At 41.6% G+C, this 9,160-nt stretch overlaps 1 protein-coding gene across 2 annotated transcripts in view; it reads left to right on the top strand.

Moving 5' to 3' along the window:
• Positions 1-372: 372 nt before the first annotated feature.
• The window catches only part of rftn1a (raftlin, lipid raft linker 1a), a 58,600-nt gene continuing 49,812 nt past the window's right edge, over positions 373-9,160 (top strand). Inside the window, exon 1 of one of the 2 annotated variants that reach the window (XM_021572569.3) lies at positions 373-824. The gene's annotated coding sequence lies outside the window, so the exon portion shown is untranslated. The remainder of the gene's footprint in view (positions 825-9,160) is intronic. The other variant, XM_090209095.1, reaches the window with a different exon arrangement.

Below are 9,160 nucleotides of genomic sequence, written 5' to 3'. Positions count from 1 at the left end.
TTCAGAACTTTTGAAATGTACAGCGACATAATTCAGAAGATGGCCTGTTCTTACTGTATTATCCCCGTATGTCACTTATGCCTGAAGACCCCTCAAAATAAGGATTATGTTTCCAAGCCCTTCCAGAACCAATGCGTGTTAATGTTCAGGCGGAGTGTTGGGGCTCAAAACTCCCCTGTACAGAAGACGCCTTTGTCCAGTGACACTTATGTGTAAAGAAACTGAGTCATGATCAAGTACTAAAACAGACCTACAGCACTTGCTATAACATGCCGTTATGACATTTTTAATTCAGTAATTGAGCTTGCCATTTTATAAACTCTTTGTGGCTTCCTCTTCACTCATACTATTGCGCTTCCTTCCCTGCTGGTTAAATCAGCCTTCTGCAACTGTAGCGAAGGTTCAATACGCAGAGGGAGGAGAGAAGCATAATGGTAGACCGTGCTGACGCTCTCAAACACACACATAGAGGGAGATATAATTGGAGGGAGTGAGCGGGGAGAAGAGAACGGAGTGTGTGTGAGGAGTTGATATCACGGGTTTAGGGAGGGATACAGTACTGTACAGTTGTCAGAGGGAGGATTCGGATTTCCGGTTAGCGGAGCAGCATGATCTTAACCGCGGGTAGTGCCTCTTCAACCGAGGTGATCTCACCGACGACTGTGGATTGACAGACAGGCGCACAGAGAAACACACCGAGGACACATTTACCCCAGGAAGAGTGTGAGGGTTTGTTTGTGTGTTGGTGTAACCACATGAGCTCATTGCTTGCCCATGTGTCCTGACTGGGTTCGACTTCTCTGCCCGTGACAACATCCAAACGGGTATGTTTATGTTTTGTTGTTTGTCTCAGCTCTCTGAAAACGAATTACATGTGTGTATTAAGATGGAATGGAAATGTAGGGCAAGGTTCACGGGTGTTGTTCTTATCCTAGATGAAACGAAAAGTATTCTCATCACTTATTAATGTTGTAGGTCTACTGGCAACATCTATCTGGGGCCTCTAAGATAAACTATTGGGAAACGTCTGAGACGTGTGTAGGCTCAACGGTACAGTGTACACTTTTTTGGAAAGAGAGGGGAGAAGTTATGGATTGTCTATAGAAGGATCCCTTACATGGGCTCGTTTTTGGCCACAAAACAAGTTCTGGTCACAACAGTTAATAACGGTTAATTAACACCCGACCAATGTTCTACTCTAGGTTATACGTTCTGCCAAGACCTGTAAACGATTCTTATCCGCTGTATGATATTGATTTTGATGTCTGTGCCAGAGACTATTTGTGGATAGTATTCCAATCACGCCACACTCTCTGGCAGGGCTCAAGCCCAGATATGCGTGACAGAGTAAATTGTGTCAAGCGCAGCTGGAGAGATGGAAAGAGCAGAGAAATGTGCGAGAGTGTGATTCGGTGCGTAAGCGATCTGTCTTTTCCTGTTTGCTAAACTGCCATTGTTATAACGGGCACCAGCAGTTCGCCACGTGCCCTGAGCATGCAGGAGAGAAAGGTGCACAAAAAACCCACAGGCGCATGTTGGCCCCGTTTTGGCGTTTTTCGTAATGTAGCATACATTTGTTTGTAAATCACCACAAATAAAAAGTAACTTTTTTTCATAGGGTGTTTGACAATATGTCTGGTGTTATTCTTGGAAAGTAGACTAGATTCAGGCTACCCATTGAAATGAATTGGATGACAATGTTTGCAGGCAATTCATCAACGTCAAACAGGTGTGTGAAATCGTATTCATTATAGTTTATACCCATTTAGGTTTATTTTATTTCTTCAGGGATCATGTCTCCCTCGGAGCACATTGACACTCTCCCATGCTCTCTCTAATCCCCTTTTACATTTTTGTTCTTCTTCCTGCGTCCCCTTCCATATTTAGTGCGAATCTTTTCATCCGCGTGCCCATCTCGCGCTCTCCCTCCGCGGAAGATGAATGGCGTTTCTCTGTGCGTTTGCGCTCCCCAGAAGAGTTCCAAGATAGCGGTGCCACAGCACAGACGGATTATCCTCGCGTGTAATCCGCGTTTGGTTGCGCTGTCATTTAAAATAACTCAGTTAAAAGAGCTGCTTTAATGAGATGCCCTCCTCTGTCTCTCTCCAGCTCTTCTCTCTTTCCTCATACCGCCTTCCTTTGCTCATTTAACTTCTAAGGGCTCTGTATTTTTTTGTGGTGATAGATGCCTCACCTTAACCGTGTGGTAAGATTATCACCACAGGTAGTGCTGAGCAGTTATGATGGGACTGCAGTTCATCATCTAAACCCAACTCTTCAAACCACACAGGTAGCAGAACTAGTTAAAAGCTTAAACAGCAGAACTACAGTAGAACCAGTTATGATTCAACAGAACAGAATAACCAGTTAAAAGCTTCAACAGTAGAACCAGTTGGAACAGTAGAACCAGTTAAACACTTCAACAGTGGAACCAGATAAAAGCTTGGAACAGTAGAACCAGTTAAATGCTTTGAACAGTAGAACCAGTTAAACGCTTGGAACAGTAGAACCAGTTAAACGCTTGGAACAGTAGAACCAGTTAAACGCTTGGAACAGTAGAACCAGTTAAAAGCTTGGAACAGTAGAACCAGTTAAAAGCTTGGAACAGTAGAACCAGTTAAAAGCTTGGAACAGTAGAACCAGTTAAAAGCTTGGAACAGTAGAACCAGTTAAAAGCTTGGAACAGTAGAACCAGTTAAAAGCTTTGAACAGTAGAACCAGTTAAGGTCTTCAACAGTAGAACCAGTTAAGGTCTTCAACAGTAGAACCAGTTAAGGTCTTCAACAGTAGAACCAGTTAAGGTCTTCAACAGTAGAACCAGTTAAGGTCTTCAACAGTAGAACCAGTTAAGGTCTTCAACAGTAGAACCAGTTAAGGTCTTCAACAGTAGAGCCAGTTAAAAGCTTAAAAGCTTCAACAGTAGAACCAGTTAAGGTCTTCAACAGTAGAGCCAGTTAAAAGCTTAAAAGCTTCAACAGTAGAACCAGTTAAGGTCTTCAACAGTAGAACCAGTTAAGGTCTTCAACAGTAGAGCCAGTTAAAAGCTTAAAAGCTTCAACAGTAGAACCAGTTAAGGGCTTCAACAGTAGAGCCAGTTAAGGTCTTCAACTGTAGAACCAGTTAAAAGCTTAAAAGCTTCAACAGTAGAACCAGTTAAGGGCTTCAACAGTAGAACCAGTTAAAAGCTTGTCTCCTCCTGCACCACTTGAACCTTAATGTTCTCCCTCGGTGTTAGCAGACAGTGTGTTTAATACAAGCCTAGGGGACAGAGTATGTTTGTAGTTTATCTGTGTGTTCTAATAACGGAAGCAGTCTCTTTTACAGGATTAGTGGAAAATGTGGTTGGACTACTTTATGGGAAAAGCATTCTCAGCAGGGGACATTCTTCTGCTGCTAGAGCAATATGAGAGGTGAACAGAAGGACCCCACTACTGTCTGTCTACACAAGGGGAGAACGACTGCACCCTCATTGAAGCCACAGAAGTTAAAGGCTGAAATGGCATTGTTTTAAAGAAAATAATGGTAACAATCTAATTGCTTCTAATACACCAGATGTATGTCCTGGAAACTATTAATTTAAAATCGCACTCAGAAGAAATAACAATCATTTATTTGCTAATGGCAGCCTGCAGTACCCCAGTCGGCCTGACTCAGTGAGAGGGGCTGGCCTGCAACATCACTTCCTGGAGTAACTTGAACAGTTGAAATCGGAAGTTTACATACACCTAAGCCAAATACATTTAAACTCAGTTTTTCACAATTCCTGACATTTAATCCTAGTAAAAATACCCTGTCTTAGGTCAGTTAGGATCACCACTTTATTTTAAGAATGTGAAATGTCAGAATAATAGTAGAGAATGATTTTATTTCTTTCATCACATTCCCAGGGGGTCAGAAGTTTACATACACTCAATTAGTATTCAGTAGCAATGCCTTTAAATTGTTTAACTTGGGTCAAACATTTCGGGTAGCCTTCCACAAGCTTCTCACAATATGTTGGGTGAATTTTGGCCCATTCCTCCTGACAGAGGAGGTTTAACTGAGTCAGGTTTGTAAGGCCTCCTTGCTCGCACATGCTTTTTCAGTTCTGCCCACAAATTTTCTATAGGATTGAGGTCAGGGCTTTGTGATGGCCACTCCAATACCTTGACTTTGTTGTCCTTAAGCCATTTTGCCACAACTTTGGAAGTATGCTTGGGGTCATTGTCCATTTGGAAAATACATTTGCGTCCAAGCTTTAACTTCCTGACTGATGTCTTGAGATGTTGCTTCAATATATCCACATATTTTCCTTTCCTCATGATGCCATCTATTTTGTGAAGTGCACCAGTCCCTCCTGCAGCAAAGCACCCGCACAACATGATGCTGCCACCCCCGTGTTTCATGGTTGGGATAGTGTTCTTTGGCTTGCAAGCCTTCCCCTTTATCCTCCAAACATAACGATGGTTATTATGGTCAAACAGTTCTATTATTGTTTCATCCGACCAGAGGACATTTCTCCAAAAAGTACGATCTTTGTCCCCATGTGCAGTTGCAAACCGTAGTCTGGCTTTTTTTTATGGCCGTTTTGGAGCAGTGGCTTCTTCCTTGCTGAGCGGTCTTTAGTTTACATACACTTAGGTTGGAGTCATTAAAACTCGTTTTTCAACCACTCCATACATTTCATGTTAAGAAACTATAGTTTTGGTAAGTGACACAAGTAATTTTTCCAACAATTGTTTGCAAACAGATTATTTCACTTATTATTACACTTAATTCACTATCACAATTCCAGAAGTGGGAAGCTTGTGGAAGGCTACCTGAAACGTTTGACCCAAATTAAACAATGCTGCCAAATACTCATGGAGCGTATGTAAACTTCTGACACACTGGGAATGTGATGAAAGAAATAAAATCTGAAATAAATCATTCTCTCTACTATTATTCTGACATTTCACATTCTTAAAATAAAGTGGTGATCCTAACTGACCTAAGACAGGGAATGTTTACTAGGATTAAATGTCAGGAATTGTGAATAAACTGAGTTTAAATGTAGTTGTCTAAGGTGTATGTAAACTTCAGACTTCAACTGTGTAACATTAAATAGAGTGGTTGGTTGTTTAGCAACAAACCGATGTGTGCACAACTATGGGGCAAAACAGATGGGGCTGCATTAGATCGTTGACAACATCTAAACTATATTTAGTCTCCAATGTTTATTGAAAGCAAAAATGAAATTGCACAGTGAGCACTTGTCTCTCAGAGACATCGTTACAGTTGTTGGTTAGTTACCTAGTGGATTTTAGCTAAATTTGCTAAATTAGATGTGATATCAGTCAAAACACCTCAAAACAAGACATGGTATCAAGAACAAGATAAAACTAACTGAAACGAGCCACTTACGATTCCCCACATGGAGTTTATTGTCATTGCTGCTAGCTATCTGGCCATCCAGAATCACAACACACGGCCTTCTGCCCCATTGAAGCATGTGCATTGTTTAATGTGACATTCTCAGCTAACCCGTCTATAAATATTGTACCTAATATCCGATTTGGACTTCAATTTTTTAACAATGAGGAATGAGGAATCCAAAGAAATTGTCAAAAACCAACCACAGAACCACACCCCATGCCAATCCCACCTCAACATCAATAATGTGTATGGGGCTGTGGCTCCGAGTATTGTGTCTTCATCCTATGGAATGTATTCTCAGTGATTTTGGTCGTTTTTTCCCCTGTTCAGAGAAATTAGTAATTGGAAGTTGTTGGGTTTATGTCCCTTCCTACATCCGGATATTACCACGTTCTTACCACTAGATGGTGCTGTTCCTGCTAGTAAGTTTTTTTTTTTTTGAATCCCCCACATTGTTAAAGGGGTAGTTCACCCAAATTACAACATTTCACATTGGTTTTCTTACCCTGTAGGCGGTCTATGGACTAGTGCTACTTTTGTCAACAAAAATAGTGACACATTTTCATCAAACCTATTTTTCAGTTTCAAATGACAAGACTATAACTGACTAAATAGACCCAGGAAAAACTATAACTTAATGAATAAGATTTTTCATTTCAGTTGACTAAAACGAGACAAGACAAAATTCTCTGTAACTAAAATCGGACTACTAAGTGGACTGTTAATAATATGGATAATATTATTAATAAAATTATAATATTAATAAAATGTATATTAGCAGCACAGATGCACAGCACAGTTCTGTTTGGTAGTGGGAACGACGCGCCACACCCGAGACACACACACCCTACATCAGCTGGTGAGCTGCGGGGAGCAAGCGATGAGTGTGGGCAGACAAGCTCCGCTTCCGATTATACACATCGAGTAGGTGACTCGCTTGCTTCCCCATAGCTAACCAGTCACCTTCTAGTTAGCTACCCTGGTTAAGAAACACAAGCTGCTTCATGAATGTAAAAACAATAGCAGTCTTGAGTTTAATAGTAAAACAACAGTCTAGCCATATTTTTCCCTCCCTCGCCCAACCTTCCCATGTTCCCTACTGCATTTCATAGCCAGGTTCTGTAGACAAAGTAGCCAAGTCTCCCTCTTTTTCTTAGTGAAAAGGGCTTGAGAGATGACAGTTCCAAAGATATGACACATTTTTGTGCTTTTACATTCTTAAAACATATTGCGGGCCGGTCTAAAACTAGACTACTTGCGGACCGGACCATTAACCATTTGTTAAGGCTACACCTTGTTCAGTTTATTGACTAAATTCCTCTCGCCACTACACTATCTCAGTGGGTAAATAACTTTCTTTTGAGTTAATGTGGACTCAGACTTGAGCACTTGGACCAAGATTTGAGCCAAAATTAACACTGCTATGAACCAGATATGACAGCACCCCATGCTTTGGTTTTGTTGACCTGGCCACTGTTTCAAATGCTTTTTAGTATTTTTGTCACAAAGCCAATGCGAGTCGATTGTGAATATATTAGCATTTTTTCACTTTATGTCTAAACCATCCTAAAGTATAAAAAATGGGTTGTGTAACTCAGTGATGTTACTTATATACTGAACAACAAGATAAACTCAACATGTAAGGTGTTGGTCCCATGTTTTATGAGCTGAAATAAAAGATCCCAGAAATGTTCCATATTCAAAATTTGTTTACATCCCTGTTAGTGAGCATTTTTCCTTTGCCAAGATAATCCATCCACCTGACAGGTGTGGCATATCAAGAAGCTAATTAAACAGCATGATCATTACACAGGAGCACCCTGTGCTGGGGTCAATAAAAGGCCACGCTAAAATTTGCAGTTTTGTCAAACAGCACAATGCCACAGATGTCTCAAGTTTTGAGGGAACATGCAATTGGCATGCTGACTACAGGAATGTCCAACAGAGCTGTTGCCAGATAATTAAATGTTAATTTATCTACCATAAGCCACCTCAATGTCATTTTAGAGAATTTGGCAGTATGTCCAACTGGCCTCATAACCACAGACCATGTGTAACCACGCCAGCCCAGGACCTCCACATCCAGCTTCTTCACCTCGTCTGAGACCAGCCAGGATTGTCTGAGACCAGCCACTTGGACAGCTGATGAAACTGTAGGTTTGCACAACCGAAGAATTTCTACACAAAATGTCAGAAACCATCTCAGGGAAGGTCATCTGCATGGTCGTTGTCCTCACCAGGGTCTTAAGTTCCTCGTCGTACACATCACGGACAAACTGAATTGGTCCACCCACACAGACAGCGTTGTGAAGAAGGCGCATTAGCGCCTATTCAACCTCAGGAGGCTGAAGAAATTCGGCTTGTCACCAAAGCACTCACAAACTTCTACAGATGCACAATCAAGAGCATCCTGGCGGGCTGTATCCATGCCTGGTACGGCAACTGCTCCGCCCACAACCGTAAGGCTCTCCAGAGGGTAGTGAGGTCTGCACAACGTATCACAGGGGGCAAACTACCTGCCCTTCAGGACACCTACACCCCCCGATGTCACAGGAAGGCCATAAAGATCATCAAGGACAACAACCACCCGAGCCACTGCCTGTTCACCCCGCTATCATCCAGAAGGCGAGGTCAGTACAGGTGCAGGGACCGAGAGACTGAAAAACAGCTTCTATCTCAAGGCCATCAGACTGTTAAACAGCCACCACTAACATTGAGTGGCTGCTGCCAACATACTGACTCAACTCCAGCCACTTTAATAATGGAAATGGATGGAAATTGATGTAAAAAATGTATCACTAGCCACTTTAAACAATGCCACTTAATATAATGTATACATACCCTACATTACTCATCTCATATGTACATGTATATACTGTACTCTATATCATCTACTGCATCTTTATGTAATACATGTACCACTAGCCACTTTAAACTATGCCACTTTTATGTTTACATACCCTATATTACTCATCTCATATGTATATACGGTACTCGATACCATCTACTGCATCTTGCCTATGCTGTTCTGTACCATCACTCATTCACATATCTTTATGTACATATTCTTTATCCCTTTACACTTGTGTGTATAAGGTAGTAGTTGTGGAATTGTTAGGTTAGATTACTCGTTGGTTATTACTGCATTGTCGGAACTAGAAGCACAAGCATTTCGCTACACTCGCATTAACATCTGCTAACCATGTGTATGTGACAAATAAAATTAGATTTGATTTGACCCGACTGCAGTTCGGCGTCGTAACTGACTTCAGTGGGCAAGTACTCACCTTCGATGGCCACTGGAATGCTGGAGAAGTGTGCTCTTCACAGATTAATCCTGGTTTCAACTGTACTGGGCAGATGGGCCAGATGGGCCAATGGCAACTTCGCACAGCCATTGAAGAGGTAGTGGGACAACATTCCACAGGCCACAATCACCAACCTGATCAAGAAGGAGATGCATGAGGCAAATGGTGTTAACACAAGATACAGACTGGTTTTCTGATCCACGCCCCTACTTAAAGAAAAAAGATCTGTGACCAACAGATGCATATCTGCATTCATTAGATAAATATTTCAGCAAAATAATTTTTCTGTAACACTTATCTGTTTCTAACTACATCAACTATTTCAGAACAATCTGAGATGGTGGCTTTGCTTGCTGAAACGACCCCTGTCTCTGTGCGATGATGCTTGTCGACTGGAGAGTCTGGAGGTTTCTCTCACCCTCCTCTCATTCTCTCCCATACTTTCAACATATATACCT

The sequence above is a fragment of the Oncorhynchus mykiss genome, chromosome 18 (assembly GCF_057628025.1).
Source record: "Oncorhynchus mykiss isolate SJ-2025 chromosome 18, ASM5762802v1, whole genome shotgun sequence".
NCBI classification, from domain to species: Eukaryota; Metazoa; Chordata; class Actinopteri; order Salmoniformes; family Salmonidae; genus Oncorhynchus; species Oncorhynchus mykiss.
This window is presented reverse-complemented; position numbering and strand designations above follow the sequence as displayed.